Source organism: Euphorbia lathyris, chromosome 9 (assembly GCF_963576675.1).
Source record: "Euphorbia lathyris chromosome 9, ddEupLath1.1, whole genome shotgun sequence".
NCBI lineage: Eukaryota > Viridiplantae > Streptophyta > Magnoliopsida > Malpighiales > Euphorbiaceae > Euphorbia > Euphorbia lathyris.
This window is the reverse complement of record NC_088918.1, coordinates 73,798,407-73,816,003: the sequence shown is the minus strand read 5'-3', so window position 1 is coordinate 73,816,003 and position 17,597 is coordinate 73,798,407.

Sequence of the window (17,597 nt, the reverse complement as noted above, 5' to 3'; positions counted from 1 at the left end):
GTGAGTTAGTTAGAAATTGGAAACGTTCTATTTACTTTTCGTTGTTTAGGCTCGTTTTGTGATCAATTTAGGCAAATACGGCCGAAATAACATGCATATTAGAATTCCGTTATCTTTTGAAGCTAATTGGTCCGTCAAAAGTCGCACCAAACGAAGCGTTTGCTCAAAATAAGCGATTGACGGATCAATTTGGCTTTTAGACTAATGTTTCCTGGAGTTTTTATGTGTGTGCAGGTGTAAGTTCGGACGAAAAAGGGTATAGAAGTCATCCGGCACGGATCGAGCGCGTTTCGGGCGAAAACGCTCGGCGAGCAGGACCCCCCGGCAGCCGCTCGGCGAATTGAGCATCGGCACACAGCCCGGGCAGCAGCCCAGGCAGCGCCTAGGCAGCGCCCAGGCACTGCCCAGGCACTGCCCAGGCAGTGTGCCTGCTCGCCGAGCAGGCACCCAGGGGCCTGCTCGCCGAGCAGGCCACCAGGCGCCTGCTCGGCGAGCAGGGGCTGCTCGTCGCAATTCTGCTCGGCGAGCAGCCTTTCCTGCTCGGCGAGCAGACCTGCGGGAATTGGTCAAAAAGACCAATTCTGCCCCCACGAAGCCACGTTCGGCCCCACGTCTTCCTACACCAACAAGGACACGAAATTAGGTCAAAACGAGGCCCGAGACGCGTCTATAAATAGGAATTTTCAATTGTAAATTAGATATCTTTTACTTTTGTAATTAGCTTAGCTTCCACCTTGAGAAATCCTCTCCACCTCCTCCATAACCTTCAAACCTCCATTGAAGACACCTCCGAAGCTCCATTCACCGAGGATTACTCAAGCTCCATCCTTAAATCCTAGAAAGACGCCTGCATTGGTAGACAGGTTCCCTGAAAGGGATTTTTCTTCTTTTATATTCTGTCTAGCCTCTGATACATGCTATGAATTCTAGGTTTATTGTAACTTCGTGACAATTCCTTCATCTTTGATATATAATATAGATTTTGTTTATTCAACTGTTTTGATTTTTTAATCTTTGTCTTACGCTTTGTCTGATTGGTTTAACTCATTCGATAATCCCAAAATTAGGTTGGCACATATTGCGAGCTGAATCTGACCTAGTCAGTGCCTATAGGATTGACGACCCTATAGAAGATTAAACCCAAATTACTGAGCCTTAGAGCTAGTTTCGGCCTTACAAGGGAATCACGAACTAGGGACTTTAGGAGGATAGGTCGGGTTAATCGCCTTGGACATAAGCGACTTAGTTTCAATTCAATTTCTTAAACACTCTATCATTGTTATCATCGTATTCCTTCATGTTCATTCAGTTAATTGCTTTGGTAAAAGATCAATTAGGGGTAGAGTAATTTAGTTAGGGTTAGAATAACTTAGTCAGAATTAGATAATCTAGTTAGGATTAGTGCAAACCAACCTAGGAGTAGATTAATTAAACAAAACCAACTCAAACCCCTTAAGCCTAGATAACATCCGAGACTTAGTAATTCGGTACTTGCAGAAATAAATCCTGTGGACGATAACCTGGACTTAAACCCAGAAATTTATTACTTGATAACGACGGGGTACACTTATCCCTTAGTGAGTTCCCATCTCTAACCTTAGGTGGGGACGCATCAAGTTTTTGGCGCCGTTGCCGGGGATTTATTTCTTCTGCAATATCGAACCAAAGGTTGATTTGTTAGTTTAGGCATTCATTGTGAATATCTTTGTTTATATCGTTTATACTTGTTGATATATGATTTCTTTATACGTTTCTATACTTGTTCATATCTGTATACTGTTACTTATCAACTTTTGTGCTAGAACTTCACTTTTTCTCAGCATTCTCTGATCAATGAATTGGCAAGAAAAAGTCGAGTGGCAAGCTCAAAAGTTTACTATCCCATCAAGACAATACATTCATACCCTGGAGAATGAGGCTCCCAATCCCTCCATGGCCGACTTAAATGAGAAAATGGATATCTTGATGGAAAATCTGAGCCTCAACACCAATGAAAGTGTAAGTTTTGTGGGTAATCACCAAAGGTTTGTCAATGAGCACAGGGAAAACGAATTGGGAATGTTCCCTTACGAACAAGCAAGCCAAGTTCCTCCACAACCCTTTAGCTCACGAGATGAGGTGCTGTCCCTTTTGAAAGGAATATCAGCTCGACTTACAATCAACGAGGAGGTTTGCAAGGACTTGAGCAACCAACTGGCTCAAATAAACCAAGAGATGCAAAAGCAATCCCGAGATGATCTCCCAAGCATAAAGGAAAACATAGAAATCCCACAAAGGGAATCAGCTCAAGCCATCTCTTTGAGGAATGACAAAAAGGTAGAACCAAGTCCACTATCACATGCATCACTCGAGGTAAGTGAAGAACCGGAAGCGGTAAGCAACCCCGGTTCAAAATCTGAAATTCTAAATCATGTGGTAGAGATAAAAGATCAAATCAAAACTTGTGTATCTCAAGTACCTTTTCCTCAAACATTAGAAAAGTTTAGGTTTGTTTCATGCTCAGAAGTTTTCATTCTCTTCGACCTACCAAGAGAATCCAAAAGGGAGCAAACCAAACTTTTTCATAATATGTTTAAATTCGGCCTCCTGCTTTCATTAAACTTATTAGAGGCTCTTAATCCGTTTTGTAGGTACGGATTATTTATTCAGGAATTTGAATTCCTAACACGAGTAGAAGCATACACCTAGGCGGGAATTCTATGTCGAGCTCACCGACTATAACGTAGCGCTTCTTAGGAGGCAACCCAAGTTTTAATAAAACTTTTCAGGTTTGTTTTATTTAGATTATACATTGATCTCTTAGTTTAGTTTTTTTTAGTTTTCTTTTACGTTTTTTTTAAGTGTTCGTTTAAAAAAAAAAAATAATAATAAATAAATAAATATTTTTTTAGTTGTTTAGTTTTCTTTTATTTTCTTTTATTTTTATTTTTTAAGTTTTCAGGTTTAAAAAAAAAAAAAAAAAAAATTGGCCCCAGGAGGCCCAGCTCGCCGAGCTAGGCACTGCCGCCCAGCTCGGCGAGCAGGGCCCTGCTCGGCGAGCAGGGCACTGCCGCGCAGCTCGGCGAGCAGGGCCCTGCTCGCCGCGCGCTGGGCACTGCGCCCAGCCCGCCGCTGGGCACTGCTGCCCAGCGGCGGTGCTCGGCCGCGATAAGGAATTTTTTTTCGAGATTTTTTTTTTTTAAAATCCCGAACGAAGCTGAAATAAATAAATAAATAAATAAATAAAAAAATTTGCCACCGCAAATCGTCAAACTTTTGCGATTGCGATAAAATCCGTAAGTTTTCTTCTCCACCCTAACTTTTTACACTCGTACTTCATGATTTATGATGCAATGTTGGAACTTATTGCATAATTTTAGTGTGAGGAGGAGGGGTAGACAAACTTACAAAAATTGTATAAATTTTTAAATTTTTGTTGCGTCGTGTCTAGTTTAGGTTTGCGTTTTGGTGTTTTATTTCTGCTTTACTTATGTTTTTGCATGTTTAGGACCTAAAACCGTGAACCTCCTTCGAATCTAAACTTCGTTATTTGTCTTTGAGGGCTGAAAACCGAATCTAAAATTGCATGACAACTAGTTTAGGCGTAGGACACAACTCTTGTATCTGTCAAAGCATGAGCTACAGTTTGCATTTAGACCCTACTTTTGAAGAAATGCTAAAATCATTACTTAGGTAGATAACTTAAGAATTGAAGGCATGTGATATTAAACTTGAGTTTGGGGAAAACTAGTAAACACAAAATTGAAACCCAAAGAATTGTGAGTTGAATTTGAGCCTAAGAGCGAACATCAAAAAGCTCTTTTTCTTGACATTTTTGTGTGAATGCTTTGACTTGTGGAAGATTACAGATTTTGCACCTAATACTGTGTTGAACCTACATGCAATGATTTGAGAGGATAAACGATGAATCAGCCTCATTAGAATTAACCCTTTTCTTTACCTTGTTTTTCTTTTTCATCCACTCTAGGAAGCCCATCTGAGCCGACATTTTTGTAGTTTATAGATTTTTCTTTCGTTCTAACCCGTTTTTGCGAACCACAATTTGGTTCGCTACTTAACCTTTGTTTTTTCAAAGCTCGAACTGAGCCTTTGTTTTCTTCTAGCGTTTTATCGTTGTTTATGGCATTATAGTAGCAAGCCAAAAGGCTAAGGAGTGAATGAGCATCACTATCCCAAAAGAAAAAAAAAAAAGAGAAAGGAAAAACAGAAAAAGAAAAAAAAAGGGGAGAAAAGAAAAGAAAAGAGACGAACAAAAGGGAAGAACTTCATTCCCCAGTTCCTGAAAATAAAAACATCTCAAAAAGAAATCCAAAATAAGGGATGAATAAAAAGCTCAGTCACTTCATATTTGCTAAAGCCATTTAAACTCTGTTTTTATAACGCTAGAACGTTTTAACCCTTGTTGTACCTTTAACCCTCTAACCACATTACAACCCCAATTAGAGGCTGTTTTTGATATCATCGGAGTCATGTAGCATAGTAGAGGAACTCGGATGAACGTGCAAAATCAGCGTAATCCTAAGCAAGAACATAAGCCGATAGTAAACACCTTAGCCACCAAAAATTGTGTGAATGAGTGAACTACCTATGCTGAGGTGTTTTACTTAGCAATCCCCTTAAACTCGTTTAATTGAACATGTGTCCATTTGCTTAAAACTATGACCCATGATAATTGAAATGCGGCTTTTGGATATCGTGTCTCTACTTTGTATTTCTGAATGCATGTAATTACAGATGTTCGAAGTTGTGTCAAGCACCAAGTCAAACCGGGAGGTTTTCTAGCTTGATTGTGGTGGCGGGTTTAGTTTTTTAGTTTACTTGGGGACAAGTAAAGTTTTAAGTGCGAGGAGGTTTGATAGGGGTCAAAAACCCCTATCTTTGGGTACGGTTTTAGGACGGTTTTTAGAGTAATTTGGTTAATAAGCGAGCAATTCTCGCATTTAAATGCTTTTGTGTGAGTTAGTTAGAAATTGGAAACGTTCTATTTACTTTTCGTTGTTTAGGCTCGTTTTGTGATCAATTTAGGCAAATACGGCCGAAATAACATGCATATTAGAATTCTGTTATCTTTTGAAGCTAATTGGTCCGTCAAAAGTCGCACCAAACGAAGCGTTTGCTCAAAATAAGCGATTGACGGATCAATTTGGCTTTTAGACTAATGTTTCCTGGAGTTTTTATGCGTGTGCAGGTGTAAGTTCGGACGAAAAAGGGTATAGAAGTCATCCGGCACGGATCGAGCGCGTTTCGGGCGAAAACGCTCGGCGAGCAGGACCCCCCGGCAGCCGCTCGGCGAATTGAGCATCGGCACACAGCCCGGGCAGCAGCCCAGGCAGCGCCTAGGCAGCGCCCAGGCACTGCCCAGGCAGCGCCCAGGCACTGCCCAGGCACTGCCCCGGCACTGCCCCGGCACTGCCCAGGCAGCGCCCCGGCACTGCCCAGGCAGTGTGCCTGCTCGCCGAGCAGGCAGTGCCTGCTCGCCGAGCAGGCACCCAGGGGCCTGCTCGCCGAGCAGGAAGTGCCTGCTCACCGAGCAGGCCACCAGGCGCCTGCTCGGCGAGCAGGGGCTGCTCGTCGCAATTCTGCTCGGCGAGCAGCCTTTCCTGCTCGGCGAGCAGACCTGCGGGAATTGGTCAAAAAGACCAATTCTGCCCCCACGAAGCCACGTTCGGCCCCACGTCTTCCTACACCAACAAGGACACGAAATTAGGTCAAAACGAGGCCCGAGACGCGTCTATAAATAGGAATTTTCAATTGTAAATTAGATATCTTTTACTTTTGTAATTAGCTTAGCTTCCACCTTGAGAAATCCTCTCCACCTCCTCCATAACCTTCAAACCTCCATTGAAGACACCTCCGAAGCTCCATTCACCGAGGATTACTCAAGCTCCATCCTTAAATCCTAGAAAGACGCCTGCATTGGTAGACAGGTTCCCTGAAAGGGATTTTTCTTCTTTTATATTCTGTCTAGCCTCTGATACATGCTATGAATTCTAGGTTTATTGTAACTTCGTGACAATTCCTTCATCTTTGATATATAATATAGATTTTGTTTATTCAACTGTTTTGATGTTTTAATCTTTGTCTTACGCTTTGTCTGATTGGTTTAACTCATTCGATAATCCCAAAATTAGGTTGGCACATATTGCGAGCTGAATCTGACCTAGTCAGTGCCTATAGGATTGACGACCCTATAGAAGATTAAGCCCAAATTACTGAGCCTTAGAGCTAGTTTCGGCCTTACAAGGGAATCACGAACTAGGGACTTTAGGAGGATAGGTCGGGTTAATCGCCTTGGACATAAGCGACTTAGTTTCAATTCAATTGCTTAAACACTCTATCATTGTTATCATCGTATTCCTTCATGTTCATTCAGTTAATTGCTTTGGTAAAAGATCAATTAGGGGTAGAGTAATTTAGTTAGGGTTAGAATAACTTAGTCAGAATTAGATAATCTAGTTAGGATTAGTGCAAACCAACCTAGGAGTAGATTAATTAAACAAAACCAACTCAAACCCCTTAAGCCTAGATAACATCCGAGACTTAGTAATTCGGTACTTGCAGAAATAAATCCTGTGGACGATAACCTGGACTTAAACCCAGAAATTTATTACTTGATAACGACGGGGTACACTTATCCCTTAGTGAGTTCCCATCTCTAACCTTAGGTGGGGACGCATCATTCATCTTCAGTGTGCTGAGTTGTCTTTCCTGTTGGGTCAGCTTCATCGAACTCAACATGAACAGACTCTTCTACAATCTGAGTTCGTTTATTATAGACTCTATATGTTTTACTGTTTGTTGAATACCCTAAGAAGATCGCTTCGTCAGCTTTAGCATCAAATTTTGCAAGATTGTCTTTTGTATTGAGTATGAAACATTTGCATCCAAACGCACGAAAGTAACCAATATTGGGCTTTCGCCCTTTCCAAAGTTCATATGGGGTTTTCTTAAGTATAGGTCTTACTAGAGCCCTATTCAAAATATAGCATGCTGTGTGGACAGCTTCACCCCAGAAGTACTTTGGAAGCCTATTTTCACTCAGCATGGTTCTAGCAATTTCGATAATTGTTCTGTTCTTCCTTTCAACAACCCCATTCTGTTGAGGTGTTCTAGGGGCAGAGAAATTGTGGTCAATACCACTGGTTTCACAGAATTCATCATATTATTGGTTTTTGAATTCTCCACCATTGTCGCTTCTAATATGAGCTACTTTTAGGTCTTTGTCAATTTCAAGCTTTCTAATAAGTGCAGTGAACATCTCAAAGCATTCATCCTTGCTACTCAGCAAGATGATCCAAGTGTACCGAGAGAAATCGTCTACAATGACCAAGGAAAATTTCTTGCCTCCCAAGCTGAGTGGCTGGATAGGTCCGAAAAGATCCAAGTGTAGTAATTCCAATGGTCTCTTGGTTGAGACAATATTTTTACTTTGAAATGACTTTTTGGTTTGTTTCCCTTGCTGACAAGCTTTACATAATTGATCTTTCTCAAATTTCAATTTGGGTAATCCCTCAACTAATTGCTTTTTAGCTAATTTGGCAAGAAGGTCCATGCTGACATGCCCAAGTCTTCTATGCCATAGCCAGGAGTTATCCTCCTTAGACACTAAGCATATGTTTTTGGAAAACTGTTTTTCTAGATTTAGCATGTATACATTATCTACGCGAGGGGCAGTTAAAAATCAATTCATTTGTGTTCCCCTCGAGTATCTGACACTTAGTATCATCAAATACAACCCTTCTACCGCTCTTGCAAAGTTGAGCTACACTTAGCAGATTGTATTTGAGACCTTTAACTAGGGAGACTGACTCAATAGTTGGGTTACCTCCGATAGTACCTGAGCCGATTATTTTACCCTTCTTATTGTCTCTGAAGCTTACACTTCCACCTCGTTTAAGCTCTAGTGTGATGAATTGTGTTTCATCACCTGTCATGTGCCTTGAGCATGCGCTATCTATATACCACAGCTTTGACTTCTCTACGCATGTCAAGCTAACCTGCATTTTAAACTATTCATTTTTAGGTACCCAATTCTTTTTGGGTCCTTTCTTGTTAGTGTAAACAAGTGAAAAATCATACTTTAATTTGTGACGACATACTTTTATAGTGTGGCCTGGTTTACCATAAAAGTCACAAAATTTTACCCTTTGAGGGTTATACTGAGTGTGGTCAGCATTGTTGTGCTGAGCATGCCAGCATATCTTTGTGGAATGTCCTTTTCTTCTGCAGAAGTCACATTGGACAACTCGCTTGTTATGCCAACACACTTCTTCTGTGTGCCCCCTTTTTCCACAACATTCACATTGAGTGAACTGCTTATGCTGGCTAGTACTTGTGTACTCAGCATGGGGTTTATTCCTGTTTGAGCCCTTTTTTTGACTCTGTAAGATTGTAACATCCTTTCTAAGTTTCTTTGACTTAGATTGAACCTCCGTGACAAGCTTATGCATTATTTGCATGTTGGTATGTAAATCTGAGTTGTCCTGGAGAAGATATCGGAGGTCACTTAGCTTGACCTCTTCAATCTCGTCACATCGCCTGCTGAGTGATTTGATTTTCTTGTTACACTTTTTAGTTAGTGCATATAAATCACTCAAGGCATTTACCATTTCATTTCTAAGCAAGAGTAGGGATGTTACCTCATTATTGTGTTTCTCCTGGTCAGTTTCATCAGAGAGGCCAGCTTGCTCAGATTGAGATTGGTCAGCTCCATCATCTGCCATGAAGCATATATTAGCAGTTTCATTTTGCTCAGTTTCGGATGATGTTGATTCATCACTGTCACTCCATGTTGCTACCATTGCCTTCTTGTTTCCCTTCTTATCTCTTTTTAGGTTTGGGCAGCTTGACTTGATGTGCCCAGTTTGGTGGCACTCAAAACATGTGACAGACTTGGAGCTGTCCTTCTTATATTTGTCACTGGACTCAGCTTTGTATTTGTCACCTCTTTTGTATGGCCTTTTGCTGTTCCTGTCATTTCTTCTGAACATCTTCTTCATCTTTCTAGTGAACATGGCTATTTCCTCATCATCAGTTGACTCAACTTCTATGGAGTCAGCTTTCATCACTAGAGATTTTTGTTTCTTATCTTCAGATTTTTCTTTTGCCTCAAAATTTTTCATAGAGATCTTATGGGTCAGCAGGGATCCGATTAGCTCATCATATTTGTAGGTAGTCAGGTCCTGAGCTTCTTCTACAGCTGTTTTCTTTGCTTGCCAACTCTTAGGTAGACTTCTCAGGATTTTCTTCACCTGTTCCTCTTCAGTGAAGTTCTTTCCGAGTCTTTTGAGCTCATTTACGATGTTGGTGAATCTTGCGTTCATTTATGAGATGTCTTCGTTTTCATTCATCTCAAACATCTCGTAGAGTCTCATATGCTGATTGACTTTGGACTCCTTAACCTTACTGGTGCCTTCATAGGTCACTTCAAGCTTTTCTCAAATCTCATGTGCTGACTCACAACCTGAAATCTTATTGTATTCTGCAGCATCTAAAGCACAGTGAAGCATATTTATAGCCGAAGCATTATTTTGTAATTTCCTTAGGTCATCCTCTGTCCACTCAGCTTCGCTCTTAAAATTTTTCTCATTGTTAACAGTTTTATATGGCACGTGTGGACCTTGAACAATTGCAAGCCATGCACTCATGTTTGTGGCTTGAATAAATTTTTTCATCCTATTCTTCCAGAATGTATAATTAGATCCAAAGAATAGGGGAGGTCTAGTGATTAATAATCCCTCAGGGAGTATCTGTGTTGCTTGGTTCCCTGGAAGGAAACGAGTGCTGTTCTCACCCATTTATGGGATCCGCTCAAGATAGTTATATCTTTGAGTAGTGAGCTTAGGCTCTGATATCACTTGTTGGTCCCGTGTGATTAGTTCCAAGGGGGGGGGGAGTTAGGAACTAATATAATTTTTTTCGTTTAATTGTATGCTGACTTAGTTATTTTACTAGTTGGTCAGCTCAGCTTTTGGTCAGCTTGGCTAGATATGCTATAAGACAGCTTTGGACTGATATTGACTAAAGCTATTTTATTTATAAGTTAGATATTGACACTCTTGGAGGTCAGCGTCTAACTCAGCACTTGAAATTACTCAGAGTTAACTTTAAAAAATTTTATATGCTGAGTAAATTTCACATACAACACATGCACATATATAAGTTAAGAGAGAGTTTAGAGATTACTCAGTATCACTTATCCTGGTTCGGCCTCTCTGCTTACAACCAGTCCCCAGAGTCCTCCGGGCTTTTAGAATCCAATACTGAGCTCTTTAAAGGTAGAGCACAAACCAATTACAAGGCAGTTGAATATGCAAGAGTACCTTCCTCTATTCGTCTACTCAACTCCTACTAAGTGCTACAACCCAGCACCTAGATTTCTCTACCACTGAATGTTTACAACCAAACACTCAGCACAGCACTCTCAATTTTACAATTGATAAACACTTGTTCTTTTCAAGTAAAGAACACTTTAGAAGATTACAAGTAATCACTCTAGCATTTACACAAGGAATGAAAGATAGGTGTAAGATCTATTTTTGTAACTAAGTGCTTTTGTATCTTTTCTCTCTTGTATTTTTCTCTTTGTAGTCCGGCAATGATCCAAGGATTTTGATTGTTCTTATATAGGAGAAAATCTGGAATTGGATCATTTTGAAATGATGTAGCCGTTAAGGTTAAAACGGCTCTTTTAGGGGACACATCCTGGTCAGCTTCAGACTGTTCCGGCCATTCCCTTCCTCTGCATTCTTTCAGATGCCAGGTTTGTCTTCTTGCGTCTGGCTTGTCTTTTTGTGTCAGTTGTCCTTTACCAATAATCCATTGACCCATACATCTCGGAATGTGTCTTCTGCGTATTTTCAAGGATTCAATTATTGGTACAGAGGGGCGGTAATCATTGTCTTTTAGCTAACGACTTTTTCATGTTGTCCTGAAGAATCGCTCAGCTTCTACTTCGTAAAACCTTGTCATTTGCAATTTCCAATCTGAGTGTGAGTTTAGTCAGCTTAGCTTCATGAGACAGCTGTTGTGGGCATGTATGTCTTTTATCTTTTGATGATAAGTTTGATTCCACTCAGCTTGAGTCTTTAGGCTTCTATGCTGACCTCTTACTTCTTGTATTTATTTTTATTTATATTTACACTCAACATTGAACAAACGGATTAGTACAATTAAAATAAAGCACTTAAATTTAATTGTCTCTTAATGATGGATGATTTTGTCAAATCAAAATCTTGTGGAAAGGTGTTTCAACAAACTCCCCCATTTTGATGTTGGCAAAATGCATAATTATGGAACTCAGTTTTGAAATTCCCCATGATTGATTTATCTTTCATATTTCTGAAATTTCTCCCCCGCAAGGGTTGCATCTGTTTATTTACCTCTTAAACCTACTAGGATTTATTTGAGATAAACTAAGGATGTGTGTACTGACTAAATTTATTTTGAGTCTAGGTCAGCTTTCAGAAATGCTTGAATACTCAGTTTGATTTACTCATTATTTTGTATACTGAGTATTTGTTTGTTCAATTTTTATGTTAATGTGTATTGACAAGCATGGTATTTGAACAAAATAAAAAAAACAGTTTGATGACAAGTAGAGAAATTCTGATCAACTTCCGTCCCTGTGGGGGCGTTGTTGGATTCGACGGGGGGAAGCTCCAATGCCAAAGTCAGTAAGGAAGATCAAGAGAGCAAACTGAATTGACAAAGGGTAAGTGAATGTGTACCTGGATAGCCTGAGACGTAGGCTATATATAGATAAAAAGTTGTAACCTTCAGTAACTAGAAAGTCTCCATTAATGTTCCATTAATGGTGGTTACAAGTTATCCTTAAGCTGGCGGTTAGCTAATTGATAGCTCATTAATGGTCTTTATGGCTAGGTTGGCCCAGCCGTTATAATGGCGAATGAGTGTTCAAGGAGATTCGCCTCATAGGTTCGCCGGCGGGTCTCATTTGATGGGTCCTTGGAGATCCGGTGATCCGCCAGTCGGATCTCATCAATAAGCGACGTTTCCTTAGGTGAATATCCCCCTTAGTCCTCGGGATAATATCTCAATGTTATCAGAAGCCCCCCCTAAGTTCCCTTAAAGTCCTTTAGGGCTTTTGAACTTCTACGCGCTGTCATGATTACCTACCTTAATGAGCACTCTGTTCGATGCCAATCGCAGAGTGACACGTGTAACAAGCGCCCTGTCTAAGGAAAGAGAAGACGCCTTCTACTTCTTTCTCTTTCTCTTTCTTCCCTATTTCGTTTTCATTTGTCTTTTCACTGCTCGAAGATTTTCCTGGGAGTTTCAGAGTTCCTTCAAAGCTTTCTTACATGTAAGTTCATCTTTTCTCATTCTATTTTCTCTGAATGTTTAGGAGTTCTTCATCCTCTTCTAGATCAACCTCTGAACTTTTTAATTTGACCCCTCCTCCCGAAATTGTGGTTAGTTTTAGTTGGACTACGTCGTCATCGGAAAATTCATCTTCCTCCGAGGACACAACTTGTTCCGATTTAGCTGAGTTGCGTAACTCGGCGTGTAATCGCTATCAAACTCATTCCACTAGAAGTCAAGTTCCTTCTACTTCGGCCACCGGTGCCGCGCCGGTCGTAGATTTTAGGCTTTTTTGGGAACAATGGCATCTTCCTCTTCCCAACCTAGGAAAAAGAATCCCCGAGCGGAGTCCACTTTGTCTCGCATGAGTGCCGCGAATCTGGCGGATCTAGCGATTCGCTTCCCCTGGATCAATAATTATGAGACTCAATCTTTTAGGGGACACATCCTGGTCAACTTCAGACTGTTCCGGCCATTCCCTTCCTCTGCATTCTTTCAGATGCCAGGTTTGTCTTCTTGCGTCTGGCTTGTCTTTTTGTGTCAGTTGTCCTTTACCAATAATCCATTGACCCATACATCTCGGAATGTGTCTTCTGCGTATTTTCAAGGATTCAATTATTGGTACAGAGGGGCGGTAATCATTGTCTTTTAGCTAATAACTTTTTCATGCTGTCCTGAAGAATCGCTCAGCTTCTACTTCGTAAAACCTTGTCATTTGCAATTTCCAATCTGAGTGTGAGTTTAGTCAGCTCAGCTTCGTGAGACAGCTGTTGTGGGCATGTATGTCTTTTGTCTTTTGTCTTTTGATGCTAAGTTTGATTCCACTCAGCTTGAGTCTTTAGGCTTCTATGCTGACCTCTTACTTCTTGTATTTATTTTTATTTATATTTACACTCAACATTGAACAAACGGATTAGTACAATTAAAATAAAGCACTTAAATTTAATTGTCTCTTAATCATGGATGATTTTGTCAAATCAAAATCTTGTGGAAAGGTGTTTCAACAAAAACCATGCATGACTTTAAGATTTTCATCTTGCCTGGTGTTGTCTTGGAGAAGATATCGGAGGTCACTCAGTTTGACCTCTTCAATCTCATCACACCGCCTGCTGAGTGCCTTTATTTTCTTGTTACACTTTTTAGTGAGTGTGTATAAATCACTCAGGGCATTAACGATTTCATTTCTAAGCAAGAGTAAGGATGTTACCTCATTGGAGTGGACCTCTTGGTCAGTGTCATCTGAGCTCAGCTTGCTCAGATTGGCATTGGTCAGCAGCGTCATCGGCCATGAAGCATATATTCACTGTCTCGTTTGCATCAGCTTCTGATGAATTTGACTCATCACTGTCACTATATGTGGCAACCATTGCCTTTTTGCTTCCCCTCTTTTCTTTCTTTAAGTTAGGGCAGCTTGACTTAATGTGCCCAGTTTGATGGCACTCAAAGCACGTGACAAGCTTGGAGCTGTCGTTTTTGTATTTGTCACTGGACTCAGCTTTGTACCTGTCGCCTCTTTTGTATGGCATCTTGCTATTCTTGTCATTCTTTCTGAACATCTTCTTCATCTTTCTTGTGAACATGGCCATCTCCTCATCATCTGATGAGTCAGCTTCGGTTAAGTCATCTTTCATAATAAGTGATTTCTGTTGAAAGACCTTTCCACAAGATTTTGATTTGACAAAATCATCCATGATTAAGAGACAATTAAATTTAAGTGCTTTATTTTAATTGTACTAATCCGTTTGTTCAATGTTGAGTATAAATATAAATAAGGATAAATATAAAAAAAAGTAAGATAGGAAGAGGTCAGCATAGAAGCCTAAAGTATCAAGCTGATGGAATCAAACTTAGCATCGAAAGACAAAGACATAAACGCCCACCACACTGTCTCACGAAGCTGAGCTGACTAAACTTACACTTAGCTTGGAAATTGCAAATGACAAGGTTTTACGAAGTAGAAGCTGAGTGATTCTTCAGGACAGCATGAAAAAGACGTTTGCTAAAAGACCATGATTACTGCCCCTCTGTACCAATAATTGAATCCTTGGAAATACGCAGAAGACACATTCCGAGATGTATGGGTCAATGGATTATTGGTAAAGGACAACTGGTGCAAAAAGACAAGCCAGACACAAGAAGACAAGCCTGACGTCTGAAGAAATGCAGAGGAAGGGAATGGCCGGAACAGTCTGAAGCTGACCAGAATCTGTCCCCTAAAAGAGCCGTTTTAACATTAACGGCTACATCATTTCAAAATGATCCGATTCCAGATTTTCTCCTATATAAGGACAATCAAAATCCTTAGATCATTGCCGAATCACAAAAAGAAAAATACAAGAGAGAAAAGATACAAAAGCACTTAGATACAAAAAGAGATCTTACACCCATCTTCTATTCCTTGTGTAAATGCTAGAGTGATTACTTGTAATCTTCTAAAGTGTTCTTTATTTGAAAAGGAACAAGTGTTTATCAATTGTAAAATTGAGAGTGTAGTGCTGAGTGTTTGGTTGTAAACATTCAGTGGTAGAGAAATCTAGGTGCTGGGCTGTAGCACTTAGTAGGAGTTGAGTAGACGAATAGAGGAAGGTACTCTTGCATATTCAACTGCCTTGTAATTGGTTTATGCTCTACCTTTAAAGAGCCCAGTATCGGATTCTAAAAGCCCGGAGGACTCTGCGGACTGGACATAGGCAGAGAGGCCGAACCAGGATAAGTGATACTGAGTAATCTCTAAACTCTCTCTCAATATATATATATGTGCATGTGTTATATGTGAAGTTTACTCAGCATATAAAATTGGTTTAAAATTGACTCTGAGTAATTTCAAGTGCTAAGTTAGAAGCTGACCTCCAAAGAGTGTCAATATCTAACTTATAAATAAAACAACTTTAGTCAATATCCGGCCAAAGTTGTCTTATAGCATATCTGGCCAAACTGACCAAAAGCTGAGTTGACAAACTCGCAAAATAACTAAGTCAGCATACAATTAAGCGAAAAAGTTATATTATTCCTAACCCCCCCCCTTTGGAACTAATCACACGGGACCAACAAGTGGTATCAGAGCCTAAGCTCACTACTCAAAGATATAACTATCTTGAGCGGATCCCATAAATGGGTGAGAACAGCACTCGTTTCCTTCCAGGGAACCAAACAACACAGATACTCCCTGAGGGATTATCAATCACTAGACCTCCCCTATTCTTTGGATCTAATTATACATTCTGGAAGAATAGGATGAAAAACTTTATTCAAGCCACAAACATGAGTGCATGGCTTGTAATTGTTCAAGGTCCACATGTGCCATATAAAACTGTTAACAATGAGAAAATTGTTAAGAGCGAAGCTGAGTGGACAGAGGATGACCTCAGAAAATTACAAAATAATGCTTCGGCTATAAATATGCTCACTGTGCTTTAGATGCTGCAGAATACAATAAGATTTCAGGTTGTGAGTCAGCACATGAGATTTGAAAAAAGCTTGAAGTGACCTATGAAGGCACCAGTAAGGTTAAGGAGTCCAAAGTCAATCAGCATTTGAGACTCTACGAGCTGTTCGAGATGAATGAAAACGAAGACATCTCAGAAATGAACTCAAGATTCACCAACATCATAAATGAGCTCAAAAGACTTGGAAAGAACTTCACTGAAGAGGAACAGGTGAAGAAAATCCTGAGAAGTCTACCTAAGAGCTGGCAACCAAAGAAAACAGATGTAGAAGAAGCTCAGGACTTGACTACCTACAAATATAATGAGCTGAGCGGATCCTTGCTGACCCATGAGATCTCTATGAAGAACTTTGAAGCTAAAGAAAAGTCCGAAGATAAGAAACAGAAATCACTAGTGATGAAAGCTGACTCCACAGAAGCTGAGTCAATTGATGATGAGGAAATGGCTATGTTCACTAGAAAGATGAAGAAACTATTCAGAAAAAGTGACAGAAACAGCAAAAGGCCATACAAGAAAGGTGATAGGTACAAAGCTGAGTCCAGTGACAAATATAAGAAGGACAGCTCCAAGTCCGTGACATGTTTTGAGTGCCACCAAACTGGGCACATCAAGTCAAGCTGCCCAAACCTAAAAAGAGATAAAAAGGGAAACAAGAAGGCAATGGTAGCAATATGGAGTGACAGTGACGAGTCAACATCATCCGAAGCTGATGCAAATGAAACGATAAACATATGCTTCATGGCCGATGATGCTGTTCACTCTCAATCTGAGCAAGCTGACCTCTCTGATGAAACTGACCAGGAGGAACACAACAATGAGGTAACATCCCTACTTTTGCTTAGAAACGAAATGGTAAATGCCTTGAGTGATTTATACACACTAACTAAAAAGTGTAACAAGAAAATCAAATCACTCAGCAGGTGGTGTGACGAGATTGAAGAAGTCAAGCTGAGTGACCTCAGATATCTCCTCCAAGACAATGCAGATTTACATAACAATATTCAAATAAAGCATAAGTTTGTCACGGAGGTCCAATCTGAGTCAAAGAAACTTAGAAAGGATGTTACAACCTTACAGAGTCAAATAAAAGGCTCGAATAGAAATAAACCCCATACTGAGTACGCAAGTACCAGTCAGCATAAGCAATTCACTCAATGTGAATGTTGTGGAAAAAGGGGGCACACAAAAGAAGTGTGCTGGCATAACAAGCGAGTTGTCCAATGTGACTTCTGCGGAAGAAAAGGACATTCTACAAAAGTATGCTGGCATGCTCAGCACAACAATGCTGACCGCACTCAGTACAACTCCCAAAGGGTAAAATTTTGTGACTTTTGTGGTAAGCCAGGCCACACTATAAAAGTATGTCGTCACAAATTAAAGTATGATTTTGCACCTGTTTACACTAACAAGAAAGGACCCAAAAAGAATTGGGTACCTAAAAATGAATAGTTTAAAATGCAGGTTAGCTTGACATGCGTAGAGAAGTCAAAGCTATGGTATATAGACAGCGCATGCTCAAGGCACATGACAGGTGATGAAACCCAATTCATCACACTAGAGCTTAAACGAGGAGGAGGTGTAAGCTTCAGAGATAATAAGAAGGGTAAGATAGTCGGCTCAGGTACTATCGGAGGTAACCCAACTATTGAGTCAGTCTCCCTAGTTAAAGGTCTCAAATACAATCTGCTAAGCGTAGCTCAGCTTTGCATGAGCGGCAGAAAGGTTGTATTCGATGATACTAAGTGTCAAATACTCGAGGGGAACACAAATGAATTGATTTTAACCGCCCCTCGCGTAGATAATGTATACATGGTAAATTTAGAAAAA